Source organism: Tenrec ecaudatus, chromosome 1 (genome assembly GCF_050624435.1).
Source record: "Tenrec ecaudatus isolate mTenEca1 chromosome 1, mTenEca1.hap1, whole genome shotgun sequence".
Taxonomy (NCBI): domain Eukaryota; kingdom Metazoa; phylum Chordata; class Mammalia; order Afrosoricida; family Tenrecidae; genus Tenrec; species Tenrec ecaudatus.
In genome coordinates, this window is record NC_134530.1 from 102,458,779 (window position 1) to 102,482,285 (window position 23,507).

The following is a 23,507-nucleotide window of genomic DNA, read 5'->3' on the forward strand; positions in this document are numbered from 1 at the left end:
CACAAAAGCAAAATAAACAAAAAACATTGCCACCTTAAGTTCAGACAAATAGCAATCCTACAGGACAAAGTAAATCCATCCCTCATGGTGTTTAAGGTCGTAAATGCCTGTGGAAACACGTTGCCACATCTTCCTCCCATGGGGCAGCTCTTGGGTTCAACGCATCTCAATTAGCAATGAAGTGTTTAACCACTACCCCAGCAGGACTCCTTCAGCTGTAAGCAGCCCCTCATTTTTGGTGCTTTTCCCATCACATTGCTATAAATCATCATTGTTTCCCTGGTGATCCTGCACAGGCTACTGCAGCTGAGCATCTTATCTCCTTTCTGAATCTGCAGAAGAAAGTGGGAGGAGAACAAATCCAACCAACTTCTTTTGTTTCAAATAAAATCACCTTAGAAATGGCTTCTACTTAATCAGTCAAGCTTTTTGAAAAAAACCTTTTATGCATAAGTGGAAACATGAGAATTTCTGAGTTCCTTTTCCTCCACGAATTACAAAACATAGACAAAATTAAAAAGGAAAATAAGAGGACTAGGTTCATGAACACCTGTTTGCCAAAACCCCACAAGTAGCCTTTTAAATGCTGACCTCGGGCATTTAGATGTTGTAGAAGGTTGTTTTAGCAGATCCCCTAGATGCGAAATTTAGACTCCTGATGCCACCTCACTGCACACACTCCTGATGCCACCTCACTGCATACTATCTTGCTTTACCCCTGGCTTTCTCCAGTTGTAGCTGGTATCAACTTCTTGTTCTGGTTGTTCCTGCCAAAAAACTTGCCTTCTCACAAAACGACTCTTTTATCCACACCTTACATTGATGCCATCAGAAAAACATGTAGATCCTAGCTTCAAAATTCATTTTATGAAAATCCAGGAACTAAGATAGAGGAGACAGTTTGGTTATGCATAATTATATGGAGAGCTACTATATATTAGATACATATATGTTCCTAGATGTCAGTGAAGAGAGCTCTGAAAGAGACATCAAGAAATCAATACCATATAAAATAGCCACACAAAAGATGAAATTATATACTTACCTGGCAGGGGAGATACCATGATCACAAAGGTGGTATTCCCAGGGTGAAGTTTATCCATTGCACTCCGGATATGCCGTCCCCTGCGATTTCCCCAAATGTGGGAAACTCAACTGCACAATTTGTGGTAATGAGGGACTCCGTTCATGCTCTCGCCTGATTTAGAAAAAAAAGATGACATATTAGACTATAAAGATAAACAAATGACCAATACAAATAAAAATACAGAATATTATTACAAGAAACCAAAAGGAACCTCCAGAAATAGAAGACTATCGTGTATTCCTAGATAGGAAGACAATATTGCAAAAATGTCAATACTACCTAAAAACAAAACAAATCTCATTGCCATCAAATCAGTGTGGCTCAATGCAAATCAATAGGGCAAGTTAGTACCGGCTTTGTGAGTTTCTGAGACGTAACCCTTTACAAAGATAGGAATTCCCATCTTTCTTCAGCAGAGTGGTTGATGGTTGCGAACTGCTGACCTTGTGGTTACCATATATAATGCTACCAGGGCCCCTGATACTACATAAAGCAATCTATAAATCTAAATCCCCATTTCATTCTTTTAGTAGATGGAAACCCAATCACCAGCATCATATGGAGAGGCAAGAGACCTGGAATAAGAAAATAACTTTCCCCAAAGACAGATAAGGTAGCACTTCTCACATTACCTAATCTCAAAACCTACTCTGCAGATGGAGTAGTCAAAACAGCCTGATATTGGGACAATGATAGAAACATAGGCCAATGAAACAGGATAGAAAACCCAGAAACAAAAGTATCTACTGACAGGCAAATTATTTTACACAAAACCCAAAAATATTAAATGGAAAAGGGACATCCTCTTCAGCAAATGGTGCTGTAAATATTGGATCTCCATCTGCAGAAGACTAAAGAGGATCTATTCCTTTCCCATGAACTAAAATAAACTCCAGATGGTTTAAAGACATACATATAACTCTGAGAGCTAGATAGATTATAAATGAGAAAATTGGACAGCCTTAGGCCCACTTCGGGTTATACACAGAATATAAAATATAATAAAAAGAAATACACACAGTGGAAGACAAAAAATGACCGGGACCTTCAAAAAATAAAAGTTATTCACATAAAACGACCTTCAAGGAAAAAAATGAGAGGCCACAGATTGGGGTGGTGGAAATATTTAGCAATGACACAGCAGGCGAATTACTAAAATCTATAGAATTATGCAAAAGCTTAGAAAGAAAAAAATCAAATAATCCAATTAAAAGGTAAGCAAAAGACAGGAATGATAATTCACAGGGGACAACACTTCAGTTGCAAGAAACACCTAAGGAAATGTTCACCAACCATGTGGCAGATGCAAATCAAAACAATGATGAAATTTTACCTTATCTCAGCATAGAGATTAATAAGATAAATAAGTATGGTGAGAGGATCAAACCCTGTCACTCATTTTCCCTAATTTTAAACCATGCACTATTCCCTTGATCTCTTTGCCCAACTTGATCCATGTACAGGTTCCACATGAGCACAATGTGGTATACTGGGATTCCCATTCTTCTCAAAGCTGTCTGTAGTTTGCTATACTCCACGCAGTTGAACACCTTGGCAAAATCAATTTTAAAAAAGTAAACATGTTTCTGTTATTTTCTGCTTCCTGACAAGATCCACCTGATGTCAGCAATGATTTCCCTTGTCACATATCCACTTCTGAATCCACCCTGAATTTCTTGCAGCTCCCTATTAATGTACTGCTACAACCGTTGTGGAATGGGCTTCAAGAAATTTTATTTGCATGTGATATCAATGATATTTTGATATCAATCAATCACATGGAATGTGATATCAATAATAATTTGAGCATTCTGTTAGATCACCTCTCTTTGAATTGGGTATAAATATGGATCTCTTCCTTTCAGTTGGCCAAGTACCTATCTTCCAAATATCCTAAATGAGTAAGTGTTTCCAGGGCTTCGTTAGCGTGTTGAAACATTTCAATTGATATGCTATCATTTCTGGAGTCTTCTTTTGAGCTAGTTTTTTTTTTTTTAGTGCAGGTCGAGTTTCTTTCTTCAGTACCATTGAGCTTTGCTTCAGGTTCTTATAATGCCTCCTGATACGGTGGAATGTTGACTAGTTCTTTTTGGTATATTGACTCTGTATAGTCTTTGAATCTTGTTTTCATGATTCCTGCCCATAGAATCTTTCAATACTGTAACTTGAGGCTTGAATTTTTTCTTGATTTCTTTCAGTTCGAGCGACACTTAACATGCTCCTTCTCTGTTTGGTTTTCAAACTCTATGGCTGTGCACATTTCATTATACAATTTTACTTTGTCTTCTTGAGTTATCCTTTGAAATGTTCTGCTTAGCTCCTTCACTTCATCATTTCTTCTATTTGTCTCAGCTATTCTATAGTAAGAACAAGTTTAAGAATCTCTTCTGAGATCCATTTTGATGTTTTCTTTCTTTCTTTCTTTTTTTAATGATCTTTTTCTTTCTTCATAAATAATGTTCTTGATGTCTTCCAACAGCTCATAAGCTCTTCAGTTGTTAGTGTTCAATGAAGAAAAACTAGTCTAAAGATGTCCATGAAATTTATGTGAGATATACTCAAGTTGTATTTTGACTCTTGTGGATTTGTTTTAATTATCTTTATATTCAATTTAAACATATATGTGAGCATTGGTAGTCTGTTTCACAGTCAGCCCCTGGGCTGGTTTAGCTGCTCATCTTGAACTTCTCTGTCATCTCTGTATGATGAGGACCTGGACTATATGCAGAACAACAGATATCATGAAAGTAGTGAGGCTCATTAACAGGCTGCAGTATGCACATGACACCACCATACTTGTTACAAAAAGGATTTTAAATGCTTGTTGATGGAAATCAAAGAGTATGATCTTTAATATGAATTACAACTCCATATAAAGAAAAATCCTCACAACTCTCACAAAAAACCACACCATGACAAATGAATGAAATATTCACGCTTACAGGGTTTCATTTTGCATTTAAGTTAGATCCACAATCAATGTTCAGTAAAGCAACAGTTCAAAAATGAAATCAAGTATTTCATTAGGCAAATATGTTGCAAAAGTGCAATTAAAATTATTAAAGAGAAAAGAGGCCACTTTGAAGACTCAGGTGCACCTGACTCATGACATGATAATTCAACAGTGTCATATACATGTGAAAGCTAGACCAAGAATAAGGTAGACATCGCTTCCAAAGCATCCATCTTTTACAACTCAATTTTTCATTTCCACACGTCATTACTGAAAAGCAAACTCAAACCTAGCTCTCTAGTTCACTCCACCTCAAAGGTCTTATAAAATATAATTGAAAAATTGAGCCATAGGGGTACAAAGAAAAATATGTTTTGAAGACTATGAATTATGGTGTTGGTGTAGAATGTTGAATATACCATGGACTGTCAGAAGAAAAAGAAATTCTGTGCTAGAAGAAACACAATGAGAGTACGCCTTAGAAATAAGGATGGAAGACTTTGTCTCTGCACTTTGAACATGTCATCTGAAGGACCCTGCCTGGAGAAGGGCATACTGCTTGTTAAAGCAGAGAGCAGGGAAGAGGAAGACCTTCAATAAGATGGACTGAACCCATGCAATAAGTCACTGCAAAAATGGACTTACATATAACAATTGTGATGATGGCACACCACTAGACAGTGTTTTATTTTTGTTATTTTTGTGGTTTGCATAAGGTACTTTGAGTTTCAACTGACTTGAAGGCACCTAGCAACAACATTGTTCAACAAACTTATTCTTGTCTTCCAACAAAAAAATATTGTTTCCCAATTAGTTAGGAAATAGGATAAAACTTCTATCCCCCCCCCCAAAATAGGTTAATTACTAGCTGTTATATTAAATAGGATTGCTATCATTAGGTACAGCCCATCAATTCTCTCTTCCTTCTTCTACCTCCCTTTATTTTCTATGCCTTATAATCTCTTTTAAAATCTCAACAATGATTGGCTTGAAACCCACTCTTCACTGATATAGCCTCTGTACTTTAACAAAGAACGCTTTATTATCAAAGGAGATTACATTCGTAGGCATAAGTGTTCAGATGCATGATGAGTATTTTGTGAAATAAAATGCATTCCATAACAGTGCTGAAATACACATATGTATTGCAGCCCAAACACATAGCATAGAGAGAGAGGGATGTGAAAAATGAAGCAATTGCTAAAAAGCATTATTTAGAAAGCCAAGGCAATTGTGAAATGACCTATAAAAATGTAAGAATTGTTGTATATTGGTCATTTGTACTTCATTAAGAAAATTATATATTTTTTATTTCATTTACTTTGATCAGCCTGGAATATTATGCTTTCCCCCCAGAAAAGGGCTGCCTGACTCAATCAGTAACTCTTCTCATTTATACTTGTCATTAAGGGTCAGAGAATTTTCTCAACTTAGACTAACCCACCAGGACAGTTAATTAGGGCCATAACATGGTTTGTGTCAAAAGTAATCATACTTTAGATTTAAAGCCATCCTTCCCAAAGTAGATTACATATGCTTATTTAACAATTATTTTGACAATACACATGATGAATACTAATAATTTTCTCTTCAGGAATAGCTTTAAAGGTAATTGCAAGAGGCTATGGAAATGTTAATCTACATACCATTAAAAAAATAAAACTGAACTTTAAGAAACTGTCTGTAGGCTTCATTACTTGCTTTAGGAGGTGTCAAATTTGGAAACTTTTTTTTGGTGTTAAGAATAACAGTTTTACTTATTGAAAGAACTATTTTTTCAGCAAATTAGTCACATTTTATTTTATTTTTATACTACTGAGTGGATAACATACAATGTGCATCAAATATAAAAAGGTCGACTTACTCCAAGACATCTCTGAACAGAAGTGCTGTGTGGAGACGCTGGCCAAATCTGAGATTATTTCCCTTTCATTGACATGGTGTTTCCAGGCAGTCAGTCTCATTCCATTTTTTTTTTTGTGAGATGGTGGAAGACTTTGTGGATTAGGGGGAAAGGGAGCATATAGGATAATTAAAAAGGTCATTTTTTTCCATTTCAATGCAGATCTGACACAGAAGCTAGTTTAGCATATCTTTCTTTGAACCTAGCCACACAGAAACCCCAAAATCCTAACTCCCTGTCCTCAAGTCAATGTTGACTCGTAGTGGCCCTACTGTGGGTTTGGTTTCAAACTGTGAAGTATGTGGATGGCAGCCCAACTTGGAACCACCACCCGCCAGTTTTGATATCACAGGCTAAAGGATACGATCTTTCAGACTTCCAAGTTGGCCCCTAACTTGAGACACCAATGTATGCTTGGGTGTCCCTGTACTTCCTGAGATTTTTACCTCTTGGATGTACATTTCTGATTTTCAACTTCAGAATCCCAACCACAATCTTGGGCCCCGAAGCTTTTTGGACTGGTTGATTGGAAAAATTCCCAGATGTCTTCTATCCCTCATGATACTAGTGATGAGTTAAGGGGTTTTCAGCACCCTCACTTCTTGCCTCCTGCCTCCTAATGCTCCCTTAAGGCCAATAATTTGACTCAAAAGAACTCATGGAATGTGCTATATATACAATTAACAATTTTTTAAACTCTGGTAAAGGGTTACAGTCTCAGAAATGGACAGGGCCACTTCTACTCTGTCCTATAGAGGTGGCAGTGAGTTTGAGTTTTATACTAATGGAAGTGTAACACTTTAGGTGCTGTTCACTTGAAAATGCCTATGGTATGTATACTGGATGTAAAAATGTCTTGCATTTTCATGTAGATGACCCAGAATGAGTCCTGTCTGTTGACTGTATAATAAACAGTTTGAGCTTAGTCAAGCCTCATACCTAGTCTCTTTCCTCAACTAGCAGCAACACTTCTCACTCGTCTCTCACAGCCTACAAAGAGGTTTCCATCTGGAAAATAAGGCTTCTTTTTTTCTAGCCAGGAAATAAATAACACATGCAAATTCACATTAATTTTATAAAAGTAAATTCTACATGGGTAGTGATAACTCTTATATGTGAATTTAAGTATCATTGTATTTCCAAATTTTCTTTGTATTTGTAAATCATTGTTTGTAAAATTAGATGGTGTACACTTTTTCTAAAATCATTTTATTGAGGGGTCATACAACTCTTGTCACAATCCATACATCCATCCATTGTGTCAAGCACATTTGTACATTTGTTGCCACCATCATTCTCAAAACATTTGCTTTCTACTTGAACCCTTGGTATCAGCTCCTCATTTCCCCCTTCCCTTCCCCACCCTCCATCCTGCATGAACCCTTGATAATTTATAGATTGTTATTATTTTTTCATGCCTTACACTGACCAATGTCTCCCTTCACCCACTTTTATGTTGTCTGTCCCTCGGGGGTCAGGAGTTACATGTAGATCATTGTGATCAGTTTCCCCTTTCTACCCTCACCTTTCTCCTACCTGCCTGGTATCACTAACTCATTATTTGTCCTGAGGGCTTTACCTGTTCAGGAATCCCTGTATTTCCAGCTCTTATCTGTACCAGTTTACATGCTCTGGTCTAGCTAGGTTTGTAAAGTAGAATTGGGATCATGATAGTTAGGGGGGCGGAGGGAAGGAAGCATTAAAGAACCAGAGGAAAGCTATATGTTTCATCGGTGCTATACTGCACCCTGACTGGCTCATCTCCTCCCGTGACCTTTCCATAAGGGGATGTCCAGTTGCCTACAGATGGGCTTTGGGTCTCCACTCTGCACTCCCCTTCATTCACAATGATATGACTTTTTGTTCTTTGATGCCTGATACCTGATTCTATGACACCTTGTGATCACACAGGCTGGTGTGCTTCTTCCATGTGGGCCTTGTTGTTTCTCAGCTAGATGGCCCCTTGATCATCTTTAAGTCTTTAATACCCCAGACACCATATCTTTTGGTAGCCAGACACCATCAGCTTTCTTCACCACATTTGCTTATATACCCACTTTGTCCTTAGTGATCATGTCAGGAAGATGATCATCATGTAATGCCTGTTTTATAGACCAAAGTGTTCTTGCATTAAGGGAGTATTTGAATAGAGGTCTAATGTCCATCTGCTACCTTAATACTAAACCTATAAATATATGCACATAGATCTATTTCCCCATCATCATATATAAATATATTTACATATGTACCTGCCTGTATTTAGACCTCAATAAATGCCCTGTGCCTCCTAGTTTGTTTCTCTATTTCCTTTTGCTTTCCTCTTGTCCCACTATCATGATCAGCCTTCTTTTGAGTTTCAGTAATTCCCCTTGGTTACATTGCCCTTGATCAAGCCCTACCAGATCTTCCGTACCCTCCTTGCCATTGATTTTGGATTATTTGTTGTTCCCTTGTCCCTGGGTTTGTTAACACCTACTTCCTTTCCCCCACCTCCCTGTCTCCCATGTCCTCCAGAAACCAGTGAACCATTGTTCTGGTTGTTTTCTCCTCCAGATTGTTTACCCCACCTATCTTATCTCAATAGACCTGTAGAGATAATAATATGCACAAAAAACAAGACAGAGCAAAACAAAGCAACAAAAACCAATGACAAAAAAAAAGCCTGTAAATAGTTCAAGATCTGTTTGTTGACCTTTAAGAGTGTTTTCTGATTGATTCTGATGGGGTGCCATGCCCTGGCCCCACAATCTAATTTTGGTATTCCCTGGGGACTTTGTTGCTCTGTTCCCCTTGCTGTTCTGTTGCATGCCCTTAGTGTTTCGCCTCAGTGTGATGGGCTTAGTTCAGGCGCAATTCTCCCACTGTGTCTCCAATGTTGTCCCCCGTCGAACTATGGGTCAGTGAGGAATGTTGTGTCTTATGGTAGGGCTGGTCTTATGGTCCTCTCCGTGCATTGGCTGCTCTGAGCAGGAATATCCTCAGGGTTTGGTGGGCCAGGATGTGGTCCACTTTCTCTTCCTCTCCCTTCATTTGCTCCCATGTGCTCTGATCAGAAATGTCCCTCTCCCTGAGCTTTGGTGCTGTCCTCTGAAGTGAATTTTATGATGGAGAGGGGGCACTGTCCATGCCCTGGCCCCCAAGTCTAATTTTGGTATTCCCTGGGGACATCGTTCCTCTGTTGCCCTTGCTGTTCTGTTGCATACCCTCAGTGTTTCACCCCACTGTGATTGGCTTTAATTTTGAAGAAGTTATGCTTGTGTGTTTTTTATGGGATATTTCAAGGACACACATACACACACACGCACAAGTCCTGGTGGTACTGTCAAATTTGATTTGGACTGCTAACATAATGGGAAATGATAGTTTGGATTCCATCTACCAAAATTCTGATGCCCATGAAAAATACAATCATATAGGGCAACCATTGAGCTCCTACTAAATATCAGTAATTATGCTAAGTACTACCTGAGAATTGTTTAGAAAAATATGTTCTGAAAGTAAGAAGTGTACTTGGGGAAATAGGGTAAGAAAATATTTTTTGGGGGGTGGAAAGTTTATGTGGCTGAAGTGCAAAACTGTTAGGGACTATGAATGAACTAGAAAAAGATAAAAATGGGGAAAAGGCTGAGAAGACAAAAACATAGATATCAGATGTTTAAAGATGATCTACATGAAACAGAAGGGCTGTGAATTCTGTTACATGTACAAGCATATTCGTTCATATAGCTTTATGTTTAGTGATGGCAGTTTGTTCTAATGTGACAATCAAGGTATACCCTCAGCTTACTGCTACTGAGTCCGTGCCGACTCACAGCGACAGTTCATGACAGGGTAAAACTGCCCTTGGGACTTTTCTAGACTGCCATTATTGATAGGAGTAGAAAGTCCTGTCTGTCTTTTCCTGAGCAGCTAGTGGTTTCGAATTGCTAACCTTGCAAATCGCAGACCAACCCTTAACACTGTGCTACTAGGGCTCCCGGTATATGGAAATACAAACCTAGAACACTATCCATACAAACTGACAATAAAGTGCATACATTAAATGAAGCACTCCCTCAACATAAACACACTTTGTTCCAATAACCTGGCATTCAGCTGACCCAATATCATGATCAACCTTTATTCTGCTTTCAGTACGTTCTCTCAGTTACATTGCATTGATCAAACACTTCCAGGCATTCTACACCCAGTTCACCATCAATTTTAGATCACTTGTTCTCTTGTCCCTGGGTTTGTTGGCTCCCCTTAATAGCTTGGTTGCACTCCCTATGTGTTTATCCCTGGTGTATGGGTGTGTGGTGGGGGAGGGGTGTCAGACCAGGCACAATTATTCCTGCATTGTGTCTCCAGTGAGGGTCAGTGAGGGATACCGAGTCTCCTGGTGGTGCTGGCCCTATGGTCCTCTCTGTGCATTGGCTGCTCTGAGCAGGAATATCATCCTTAGTGCTTGGTGGGCCAGGATGTGATCCACTTTATTTCTCCCTTTCCCTCCTTGCTTCTGTGTGTTCTGCGCAGATGTACCCCTCTCCCTAGTTGTATCTTCAGTGCTGTCCTCTGCAGTGCTTTCTTCTGGGGGAGGGGGTCCATGTAACTGGGATTGGGGCTGGCCTTGCTGACCTCTTTATTGGTTCACTGTTTCATGCAGGTATGTTGTCTTCAAATTTCAGTGTATCAGGCTAAGGTGTGGTCCCTCACTCCCTCTCCTGTGGAGACATAAACAATACCCTTCCCACAGATGGGCTAATGCCCTGTTCCTGTCCGAGTCAACTTTTAAATTATAAATCTAGAGGGAAAATACAAACATATGATTATGAATTCTCTAACTAACTATTGCTATGATTTATCAATTTTCATTTTGCCATATTTGCTTTATTGTTATCTTTACAAACTGTAAAAATATCATTATCTAATCAACTTCAGGAATTATCAATGGAATGGAATCAGTTCCAACCAAAACATTCTCTGATAATATCCAAATCATTCCACATTTGCTGAGATTGCCACACTATCCTTTGCCTATAAACAATTTGTTCTCATCTCTGGGTAGGAGCAAAATTAACCTGACTTTATCTACTTCCCTGTTCCTACTGACGTAGCGTTCGTTTCTTGGTAAAAACTGGGTTAGGTCAAAAGGCTGTTCTCTCTTTTTCTGTAACCCTTACCTGCCATTGTCTCCAAAATCCCAAACCCGTGGTCATCAAGCTGACTCTGAGTGAGTGACCCTATTAGACCGAGTAGAAATGCCCATGTGGGTTTCCTAGATTGTAATACTTTATGGGAGTGGAAAGCTTTGTCTTTCTCCAGAGGAGTGGCTCATGGCTTTGATCCTGTGACCTTGTGGGTAGCAGCCCACATGTAACCACTATGCCACCAGGGCTCCTCAGGAACTTAAGTTTAGGAGGGAGGATTGCTAGTCTCTGTCCTAGAAATATGGTGATGGCTCCATTGGTCTTAGGAAACAACAACCCGTTTTATGAGTGCCTTCTTTTTATTTCATTTCACAAGTCTCAATACTGACACTGGACTGCTCACTTGAACTTTGCATCTGTTTGTTTGTTTGTTTTCTTCTTTGGTTGTAATAGGAAATATTATGGCATTTATGATCTCTGTATTCTCTCCTACCATAATTTAAGGCTAAATGTTTACTTTGTATGCTAAACTAATAATATCAAATTTTTAATCTCCTGACTGTAAACTAATTTCCTATAGAAAAAATAATGTATTTGTCTTAAGCAATAAGTGAATTTTCAATTCAGGCCATTCCTGCTCTTACTCTCATGGTAGTTTTCCGCAATATATGACAAAAATCAAAGCCAAAATGGCGATTGATACATATTAGATGCAGAACTTCATTGCTTGCAGGCTAGTAACCATAGGAAGATTGTATCCTTATCTGTTTAATTAATGATGTAGGCTTTTATATTTGGTTTTCATAAGAAATCAGTGGTTGCCTAGTAACCGATTTGCCTGTGGGCTCCCAGAAGAAGCTGGGTTTTCTGAGCAAAGCCCCCTGTTGTCTTATAAATAGGGCAGTGAATCTTGCTCAGACATGCCTTGGGCATTCGGCAGTTATTTTACTGTCCTAGTATGTGACTCTGACCGGGAAGCTGTCTTCAACAGAGACTCAGGCTCAAGTGGACAAAGATGAGCAAAAGTATGGCCTCATGAGAGTATCAAATCAAACCCCCAAAACCATGAGCCATATTTGCTATTGTTTTCACAAATAAGTGAGAAGACACAGTTTTAGAGAAGCATTAGTTAAACTAGAAGTAAAAATCATTTATGATTCCTGGATGATTTAGCTTTGTGACAAAGCAAAGCACAACAGGACAATCACAAATAACAGACTTAAAAAAAAACTAAACTAAATTTTTTCATTCTCTGAGTTGTCTATCACTGAGCAAGAGGAAAGATCTTGCTCAATCGGGTAACTGGCTTCCCCATAACTCTCTACACTCTTTTATTTGCTAGTATAAGAAAGTTTTCTCTCTCTGTCTCTTCCCCTTTTCTGCTACAATACAAGTTTCAAGCAAACTGTGTTTCACTTCATTCCGATCTATGCTAATAACACCTAGACTAGAGCTATCACTGACTGGAAATTTAAATTAATTAATTTTTGTTCAGAGGCACTTTATGGGGAGTTAATACATATATATCATTTCATAGTTTAATCTCATAAAACAGTATCGTACACTTGCTATCACAATCAGTTTCAAAACATAATTTTCCTTCTTGAACTCCTTGACACTAGCTCCCTTTTACTACTCCTCACCCCTGCACTCCCCGGAAGACCTTATTCTACTTGCTGCCCCTACAGGTCCATCAACTCTGGGTTTCATGACACCGAAAACCAGAAAAACATCTAACCAAAATTCAAGAGGGCTCCCCCTCCAATGTCTTTAATTTCTTGCTGATTAAAAGTTTTAGGTATTTAAGATATAGGAATTCTTTAAGGGAAAATGTAATTAATTTCATTTATTTATTTGTTGAAATGTCTATTATCCAACACTTATTATTTTTCATGAAGTTTTCTTAAGTGAAGGATATTATGAATGAACAGATGAAAAAGATGGATGGCAGAATGAATGAATAAATGTCTGGCTGAATAAAGGAGGGAAGGACAATTAATCCCCTGTCCTATTAAACATACATAAAACCAAGATGATTGCCATTTTGTCTAGTAAGACTGAGTAATAAGCTAGGAGCATATGAGAACACCATCTAGTGATGACTAAGTAACTGTAAGTAAAAATTCATTTCAGAGCACCCAAAGATGTGTCCTGATAAGCAATTTTTTAAATCATTTTATTAGGGGCTCTTATCACAATTCATACATACATCATTTGTGTAAAGCATATTTGTATATTCATTGCCCTCATCATTGTCAAAACATTTGCTCTCCACTTGTGCCCCTGGCATCAGGTCCTCGTTTTCCCCCTCCTTCCCCACTCCCCCCTCCCTCATTAACCTTTGATAACTTATAAATTATTATTTTGTCATATCTTACCCTGTCTGACGTCTCCCTTCACCCACTTTTCTGTTGTCTGTCCCCCAGGGAGGAGGTCACATGCAAATCCTTAAAATCGGTTCCCCCTTTCCAGCCCACCCTCCCTATATCCTCCCATTATCGCCACTCACACCACTGTCCCTGAAGGGATCATCCTCCCTGGATTGCCTGTGTTTCCAGTTCCCATCTGTACCAGTGTACATCCTCTGGTCTAGCCAGACTTGCAAGGTAGGATTCAGATCATGATAGTGGGGAGGCAGGGGGTAGGGAAAGCATTTGGGAAGTAGAGGAAAGTTGTATTTTTCATCGTTACTACAACGCACCCTGGTCTCCTCCCCAAGACCCTTCTGTAAGGGGATGTCCAGTGGACTACAAATGGGCTTTGGGTCTCCACTCTGCACTAACCCCCCTCACTATGGTAAGATTTTTTGTTCTGATGATGCCTGATACCTGATCCTTTTGACACCTTTTGATCATACAGGCTGGTGTGCTCCCTCCATGTGGGCCTTGTTGCCTCTGAGCTAGATGGCCGCTTGCTTACCTTCAAGCCTCCAAGACCCTAGATGCTATATCTTTTGAAGCCAGGCACCATCAGCTTTCTTCGCCACATTTGTTTATGCACCCATTTGTCTTCAGCGGTCGTATCAGGGAAATGAGCGCACAATGATATGTTTTTTTTGTTCTTTGATGTCTGATAACTGATCCCGTCAGCACCTCGTGATCACACAGGCTGGTGTGCTTTTTCCATGTGGGCTTTGCTGCTTCCAAGCCAGATGGCCGCTTGTTTACCTTCAATCCTTTAAGACCCCAGATGCTTTATCTTTTGATAGCCGAGCATCATCTGCTTTCTTGATATTTGATTGTTCACCCTCTTTGTCTTCAGTGATTGTGTGGGGAAAGTGAGCATCATAGAATGCCAATTTAATAGAAGAAAGTATTCTTGCATTGAGGGAGTACTTGAGTGGAGGCCCAATGTCCTTCTGCTACCTTAATACTAAACCTATAAATATATGCACATAGATCTATTTCCCCATCCTCATATATAAATATATTTGCATATGTACTTGTCTTTATCTAGACCTCTATAAATGCCCTTTTCCACACAGCTCTTTCCTCTATTTCCTTTGACTTTCCTCCTGTCCCACTATCATGCTCAGTCCCCACCAGTGTTTTTGCAATTCCTCTTGGTTACATTACCCTTGATCGTGCCTAGCCAGGCCTCCCACACCCTCCTTATCACTGATTTGGATCACTTGTTATTCCCTTGTCCCTGGGTTTATTAACACCACACCCTTTCTCCCCACCACCCCTTCTCCCATGTCACCATGGAACTGTTGCTCCGGTTGTTTTCTCCTCCCATTGTTCATCCAGCCTATCTTATTTAGACAGACCTGTGGAGATAATAACATGAACAAAAACAAGACAGAGCAAAACCACACATAAATATACAACAAAACAACAGACCAATGACAAAAGACAACAACAAAACACAAGAAACAAAAGCTTGTAGTTAGTTCAAGGATTTTTTGTTGATCTTCAAGAGTGTTTTTAGTCTAGTCTTTTGGGCCACCACGCCCTGTCGCCCAAATCCACCTTCAGCACATTCCCTGGGGACCTCACCATTCCATTCCCTTGCTCTTCTGTTGTACCTCCTTAATGTTTTGCCTCATTGTGGCGGGATAAGATCATGTGCAATTCCCACACTGTGTCTCTGGTGTCATCCCCTATAGGACTATGGGTCAGTTATGGGCTTCATGTTTCATAGTGAGGCCAGCCATGTGATCTTCTCTGTTGACTGGCTGCTCTAATTGTGAACATCGTCCTCAAGCCCTGGTGGGTCAGGATGTTCTCCACTCTCTCCTTCTCCCTCTTATCTGCTCCCATGTGCTCTGATCAAATATGTCTCTCTCCCAGAGCTGCAGATTCAGTGCTGTCCTTTGAAATAAATTCTTCTGAGGGGAGGGGCAGGTGTCCACTTAGTAGTTGGGGTTGGGACCGGCCCCCCAGACCTCTCCACTGGTTCCCTAATCCACGCCGGCATGTTGCATTCACACCTTTGAGCACTGGGTTGGAGTCTGGTCCCTCTTTTCTTTTGGAGATATAAACAATACCCTCCCCTTGTGTGGGCTAGTGGCCTGTGACCCCACTACCCATTTATATTTTATTATTAAATGTTTTTCCTTTCCCCACCTCCTTTTTGGTTGTCTACCATGTGTATCCCTATATTTGGTCTGGTTCCTGCCATTTTCCCTATCCCCTTTAGCATTTTTTTTTTAAAGGTTACCTCAGCAGATTTTGAATTCTTTCCAACCTTAAACCAATGCTATCTTGAGGTCTGTTTTCTCTTTTTTGCCCTCTGGGTGAGGTTGTTCTATGTGGTGGTCTCTTGTTTATGCTTGGTGAGTATTGTTCTTCTGCCCATATTGAGACAGCAAGGATCTTTTGTAGAACTGGGTTTCTTCTAACGTATTCTTTGAGTTTTTCCTTGTCTGGGAAGACTCTTATTTCTCCATCTATCTTGATCGATAATTTGGCTGGGTAGAATATTCTTGGGTTTGCGGTGTTTTCTTTCAATTTTTGGAATATCTTACTCCACTCTCTCCTCTTCTTCATAGTGTCTGCTGATAGGTCTGAGCATATTCTTATTTGGGAATCTTTATATGTGATTGCTTGTTTTTCCCTAGCTGCTATCAAGATTTTCTCCTTTTCCTCAAAGTTGGATAATTTAACTATTATGTACCTTGGTGACTTCTTCTTGGGGTCCCATCTAGCTGGTGTTCTTCCAGCCTCCTGAATGGTTGCCTGGTTTTCATTCATTACACTGGGGAAGTTTTCCTCCAAGAACTCTCTCACTATTGTTGCAGATAACTTCTTTGTTGTGTCGTCCTCCGGTAAGCCTATAATTCTAATGTTGTTCCACTTTATAGCATCAGACAAAGCTCTTAAGTTTTCTTCAGCCTCTCCGATGATCTTATTAGATTTTTGTTCACGTTTGTTAAAGTCGGCTTGGCTGTCCTCCAAGTCATTGATGCGGTTCTCTGCTTCCTCCAGTCGATTCTCAAGGTCCATGTTTCTGCTACTGCTTTTTGTTATCACCTCCCTAAGCTCCTGTATTTCCCTTTGGTTTATGGCTTTTATCTCCTCTATCATTTCATCTTTTTTTTTCGGTATTGTTTCCCTCATCTCCTGTATGACTCCAATAGCTTTCTGAAAATTTCTTTCTGTGGCAGTTCAATGTCTGCTTCTTCTATGCATGTCCTTATGTTCAGGAAATATTCTGCTATTGCCTTTTGTTTTTCCCGTTTCTTTGTTGAGGTCATGGGGGTGATGGCTGTTTGTGTTGCATTGTTTTAGAGGAGCCAGGTGCCATTTTCCAGGGAGACGAATAGCACTTGCTTTCTCTGAGAGACTTGTAGGACTGCTTCTTTGAACTGCCTACAGCTTATTTCACTAAGGAATAAACCTACCACTTTATCATTCTTTGACTTCACTCTCAGGGGAGTGTCCCAGAAGGCTGGTGGGTTGCCTGCTTTGGTGTTGTGGAGGTTGGGCAGAGGTTCCTGCAGCAGCTTGGAACGTTGAGGAGTGTTGACTGAGCTACCTTAGGACCCCAGGCTCACAGGCAGGAATTTCCCTGTAAGAAGTTGAATAGAGCACCCCCTGGTGGAGGTCAGCAGGGCTTTCCCAAGCCTCTGGCTAGCTACACAGGATGGAGCTCACCTAGTTTGGTGTGGCTCAGGCATAAATTCCCTAGGCTAATGGAAGTGGTCTGGAGGTTAGCAGCAGTGTGTGAGATACCTATAAAGAGACAAAGAGGAGGGGAAAAATTAGAAAGCAAGCCTGCTGAGCCTGTGGGGGAGGGAAGGGGGATGATATAGTGTAGAGATGGAAATAAATGCAACAATGTAGCTGAGTCCTGATCCCACCAGTGGAGCTGTAAGGGTCCAGTGTCTACCCTGAGGCAGGTGGTGGCAAACTGTGGCTCTGTTGAGACCAAGTCACCTTACGGCTCCAAATGGTCCTGGCTCTGGCAGAGACAATGGCATGGCCAAAGTCAAGCCCCAGCTGGCCTCCACTGAGGGAAGCCAAAAGCCTCCAGCCCCTTAAAACCCCATGGGTATGTGCCTACTTATCTTTATGATACTCTTCCTATGATCTAGCAGTGTTTAATTTCCCTCTAAGCAACTCTCCTGGGCTGAATTCTGTGGAGTCCCCTCTGGTACGTGATACTCCATTGCCATCTTCCAGGAAGTTACCCTGGTAAGCAATTTTTATACAATAATAAAACATCAGTGGTTAAACAGTAGAATAAAACTTATTATCATAAGCATTATAAGAATCTATTGTTGATAGGTGCCATTGAGTCAGCTCAACCCATGGCAATGTTATGTAAAGAGAGTGAAACACTGCAAGGTCCATCACCACCCTCACACTGGTTCCCATGCCTAAGCCCATTGTTTCTGCCACAGTGTCAATCCATCTCCTTAAGGCCCTTCCTCTCCTTCATTGCCCCACTATTTTACCTAAAATGATGTCCTTCTCCAGTGAGTGATCTCTCATGATAATTTGTCCAAAGAATGTAAGATGAAGGGTAAACATCCTTCCTTCTAAGGAGCACTCTGACTGTACTTCTTCCAAGGCAGTACTGTTCAACATTTTAGCAGTCCATGGTACTTTCAGTATTCTTTGCCATCACCATAATCCAAATGCAACCATTCTTCTTCAGTTTTCCTTATTCAATGTCCAACTTTCACTGGATATGAGGCCATTAAAAACACCAAGGCTTGGGTCAGGCATGCCTAATACTCAAAGTAATATCATTATTTTTTAATACTCTAAAGATATATTTGCCTAATGCAAGAAGACTTTTGATCTCTTGACTCCTGCTTCCATGAGGATTAAAGAGATAATAGAGAAATACAGTATGAGCAATCAAAAGGAGGTCAGGGGTATAATATGGAAAAGACCATCAATTGCTCCTATGTAATTTCAAGTTGAAGGTAAACAAAATGAAAACACATTCACAAGAGTATTTCCCATCTAAATGTTGAGAATGTCTCAAAAACAAATTAGACACAGAATACTATTGATATAAGACTTGACAAGCTGTAGGATGATATCAAGCTCATCTTAAATGAAGAAAATGAAAGATTATTTTTAATTATCAGAAAGAACAAAATGGATAAAAAGTATGTCAGCAGAGTCTCTGAAACTTGCTCTTGATCATAGAGATCCTAAAGAAAATTAAAGCAATTGTGAAAAAGATATAAACAGAACCTTTCAAATGACAATTTGAGAAGTCATGTGAAATAATTAATAAAATGTGCAAGCACATGGAGTTAGAAAACCAAAAGAGAAGACATTATTCAACACAAAGCAAACATATAAAATGAAGGGGAAAAATTCAAACCTCAATTTGTAGTATATAAATATTCTATGGGAAAATATTGACTCATACAGGAAAATCAAAAGAATATGGAAATTATACACAGAAAAGAACTACTCCACATTCAACTAAAAGAACTAGTCCACATTACAAAGGATACCAGTGATATTAAAGGAAGAAGTCTAAGCTGCACTGACAACATTAGCAAAAAAATAAAGGTGCAAGAATTGATGGAATAACAATAGAAATGTTTCAACGAGTTGATGAAGCATTGGAAGCACTCAGTAGTCTATACCAAGAAATTTGGCAGACAACTACCTAGCCAAGTGACTAAAAAAAAAATCTGTATTTGTGCCCATGTCAAAGAAAGGTGACAGAACATCAGAAATTATATATCAAATGTAAGTAAACCTTTGGAGAAGATCATTTAACAATGGTGGCAGTGGTACACCAATTGGTGCTGCCAGAAATTCAGGCCAGATTTAGAAGAATATGTGAAATAAAGGATGTAATAGTTTAAGTTAGATGAATATTGACAAAAGATAGGGAATATCAGAGAGAAATTTATTGCATATTAATGAGAATACAAAAGCATTTGACTGTGTGGATTATAAGAAACGTTGGGAGCTTTGAGAAGATTAGAAATTCCAGAACACTATTGTGTTCATACAGAACCTGTAAATGGATCAAGAGGCCGTTATACAAATAGAACAAGGGAATGCTGCGTGATTTAAAACCAGGAAAGGTATCTACCTCCTTAGCACAATAGGCAGCGCAGGCAGCCTCATAGACTCAGGAAAGGTGTCGCTCAGGGTCGTATCCTTTCCCTATACTTGTTCAAATTGTATGCTGAGCAAATAATTGGAGAATGTGAATTATATGAAGAAGAATTCACCATCATGGCTAGAGGAAGCCTTATTAACAACATGTAACCTATTAGCATGTTAATAACCTGTCAACATAAAGATGACAGAACTTTGCTTACTGAAAGTGAAGAATACTTAAAGCATTTGCTGATGAAGATCACAGATTGCAGCCTTCAATATTGATCATAACGTAATGTAAAGAAAACCTAAATCCTCACAACTGGGTCAATAGGTAACATCATGATAAACAGAAAAGTTTCAAGTTATCAAGAATTTCATCTTGATTCTATCTTTAAGCAATGCTTATGGAAGCAAAAGTCAAGTAATGAAGAGATACTTAGCTTTGGGTAAATGTGCTACAAGAGACTTCTCTAAAGTGTAAAGAGAAAAACTGTCCCCTTGCAGATTAAGATGCACCTGAAACAAGCCATAGGATTTTATTTGCATTCGAAAGATGGGCCTTTAATAAAAAGGACAGAGGAAAAATAGATGCATTTGAAATATATGCTGGTGAAGAAAACTGAAAATACCATGGACTGCCAAAGAACACACAAAGCTGTCTAGGGAGAAGTGCTCCAGAATGCTCCTTAAAAATGAGGAGGACGAGATTTCATCTCCAGCATCTTGGACTTGTAATCAGAAATGACTGGGCTCTGGAAAAGTGTGTCATGGTTGGTAAAGTAGAAGGGTAGCATAAAATTGGAAGACAATCAACAACATGGATTGACACAATGGCTGCAACAATAGGCTCAAATTCATCAACAATTGTGAGGATGGTGCAGGAGAGGGAAATGTTTCATTTTGTTATACACATGATGACAATGAATTGGAAGTGACAGGAACACAATTAACAACAACAACAAATAAAGAGATGTAAAGGTCATTGCAAAGGCAACAGAGAGGGAAAATGTCATAATTGATACCATTGAAATAGAGACACTGAAAATTATTCTTGCGTGTAATATAGCTAAAATGAAAGGAGGGAGTGATGAAGGAGTGGCGCTGAACGAAGAATTCAAAGGACAGGTAGAAAACACATAGTAAAGAATTATATTGAAATGTGAATAAACATGGATTTAAACAACCAAAATGGAAGAATAGGCTCAGCATTTCCCATGCTTAAAGTGTCTTGCTGCCATTGAGTCAACTCTGACCCATAGAGCTCCTATAAGGCAGAGTAGACTCATCACTGTGTATTTCCAAGACTGTAATTCTACATGAGTATAATGTTTCATCTTTGCCCATCTGAACTAAAGAAAAGATTCAAGTCTTGATATATTGAGGCATTCTATGGGCCAACTACTGGATGACACAGGAAAATTCAAAAGTAGATGAAATGAATGCAGAGTCATTGTATCAAAACAACAACAAACTAGTCAATATTCAAACATTTCAAGAGGTGCCATGTGATCAAGAATCAATGGCATTGAAAAACAAAGCCCAAGCTGCACTGAAGACATTAGTGAAGAACAAGACTTCAGGAAGTGAGAATATTACAGTTGAGATTGCAGCATATAGAAGCAGCGCTGAAGTTGTATGTTCCTCTATCAAGGACATTTGAAAGATGTGCTCAATGAACAGATATTCATGTTTGTGCTCATTCCAAAGGAAAGTAATCAAAGAGAATGCAGAAATTGTCCAGCAATATCACTAATATCCCAGAAAGTCAGCTCAGTCCAGATTCAGAAAAGGGCATGGAGCAGTTGTCAGATGATTGAAGAGAATACCAGAAAGATTTTTACCTGTATCCCATAGACTATGCAAAGGCATTCAACTGTGTGTATCATAACAAACTACTGATAGCATTGTGACAATAAACATTCAGAACACTTTATTATGCTCAGGAGCCCTGGTTGTCTAGTGGTCACAAATTGGGCTGCTAAATGTCAGGTTAGTGGTTAATATCACCAGCTGGTTGCTGGGAGAAAGACAAGCTTCTGGTCCTGTAAATAGTTCATAATCTCAGTGTGTTATTCTGGGTTGACTAGAGAAACAAATCCAGAGGCACTCATATGGGCATAAAAGAGAACTTTATTTCAAAGAGAAATTATACATTAAGAAACCATCTCAGTTCAGTTCAGATCAAGTCTATAAGTCCAATAGCAACCCATATGCCTGATACTGGTCTATAAGTTCCTCTTCAGACTCATACGGCACCAAATGCAGGAAGATGACAGGTCAGTGGGTGGAAAGTCTGTGGATCTAGTGGCAGTGGAATCATTTCAGTGCTGGTGTGGGTCTCCATGTGGCTCCTTCAGGTCCAGGGCTCTAGCTGCATCAGCTTAGCCCCATCTGGCTTGCCAACAGTACAGAGAGTGTATGTCTGGCCTCCAGTGAGCTATTTATCTCCATCCTTCCCCCAAATGAGGTCATCAAGCTACAACCTGATTGACACACTAAATTCTACCCCATCACTCTTAATATTCTCTAGTTGACACCGGATTATAAAACTACCATAGACTACGCATTGTCAACTTGACACCTTTCCACAACTCTTTAGCCATATATAACTTTTAAACAAAACAATAATAAAATCATATCTGTGCATAACAGGATAAAACCAAAATGCATACGATTCAATATGTGCCAAAGCCACATTTAAATATAATATTCTATAAGTGAATAACACTACAATATTCTATGCTTAACAATTGCAGTTAAGTAGCACCTACACCTTAATCTTGCAATCCTATGAATATATTCTCCCACCTATGAAAGTTTGTAAGCCAACCACTTTATGCCTTTATCCCCCCCAGTTTGGGGTATTCAATTTCTGTTCTACCCACTTACATCAACCCAGTGCTCTGAGGAGACACTCATATTCTTTGATGTGAAGAATCTTCATTCCAGTTGGAACCTTGTTAGTCCACATCCATAAGCAAAGTCAAATCCGGACAGTCCATCCATAAAGTGAGCAGTAATGTGCACCAATTCACAGGCTTAAAAATCTTCTCTTCATCTGGTTGGACTCTGGTCAACTTATTGGGAGCTGCCTCACTTAGCCTCACCAGGGTGCCCATTGGCTGCCTTGTCTTTAGACAATGGGCCCCATCACAAATTCGTGACCTTATGCTAGGTCATGAACTTCAGACTAGTCAACTCTCTCTCATTTTCTTCTCTAGTCTGTGTACCAGGTCCATGGGTGTCAGTGGACAGACTCAACCCATCTCTTTACTCCTGTGTTTCTCTCACTTCCACTCAACAAGTGGATCCATGTGGTCCCTTAGCAAACATTTCAGCCTACCCATAGGTTCTCTTTAAAGTTTAGTCCTAGAGAGAAGAGTTTTATCATGGTTCCAGATTTTTCTAGCCACAAGCACAAACCACTAATCCAAAACTGAGAAACCAAAAAGCCCCCCCCCCCACCCCAATATTCCAACAGTCCCCTAGGCAAGTGTCTTCACCTTTGAATGTCCAACACTCAAGACATTAGGTGGGACTTATCTTTTCAGAGCCTTCTTTACAGGCCAATCCTAAACTCATTTAAAGATCAAATTTTAATGGCTCAAGGCAAGTGGGCTTTAAAGCTCTCCATTTTCATACTGCCCGATAATAATTTCTATCAATCATTATATTAACAATAAGCAGCAGAAGAAATCCGTATAAACAAAGTAGAATCAGATACTAAACTCAATTCTTGAAACAGTCAGGTTCAAGTCTTATTAGGTTTATCTTAATCCTTATCTAAACTATTCCACTGATACAAAATATGGCCCCAGGCCTGACTGCATCAAGCCAGGGTGGGGCCTCTATCAGCCATTTTAACTTCTGTCAGCCATTTGCACTAAGCAGCATGGTAGCTGAG

General features: G+C 39.5%; 1 non-coding gene across 1 annotated transcript; it reads left to right on the top strand.

Moving 5' to 3' along the window:
• Positions 1-1,037: 1,037 nt before the first annotated feature.
• Positions 1,038-1,201, top strand: LOC142437972 (U1 spliceosomal RNA). The gene has a single exon (XR_012782467.1). It is a non-coding gene; the product is annotated as a U1 spliceosomal RNA (small nuclear RNA).
• The last annotated feature ends 22,306 nt before the right edge of the window (positions 1,202-23,507 follow it).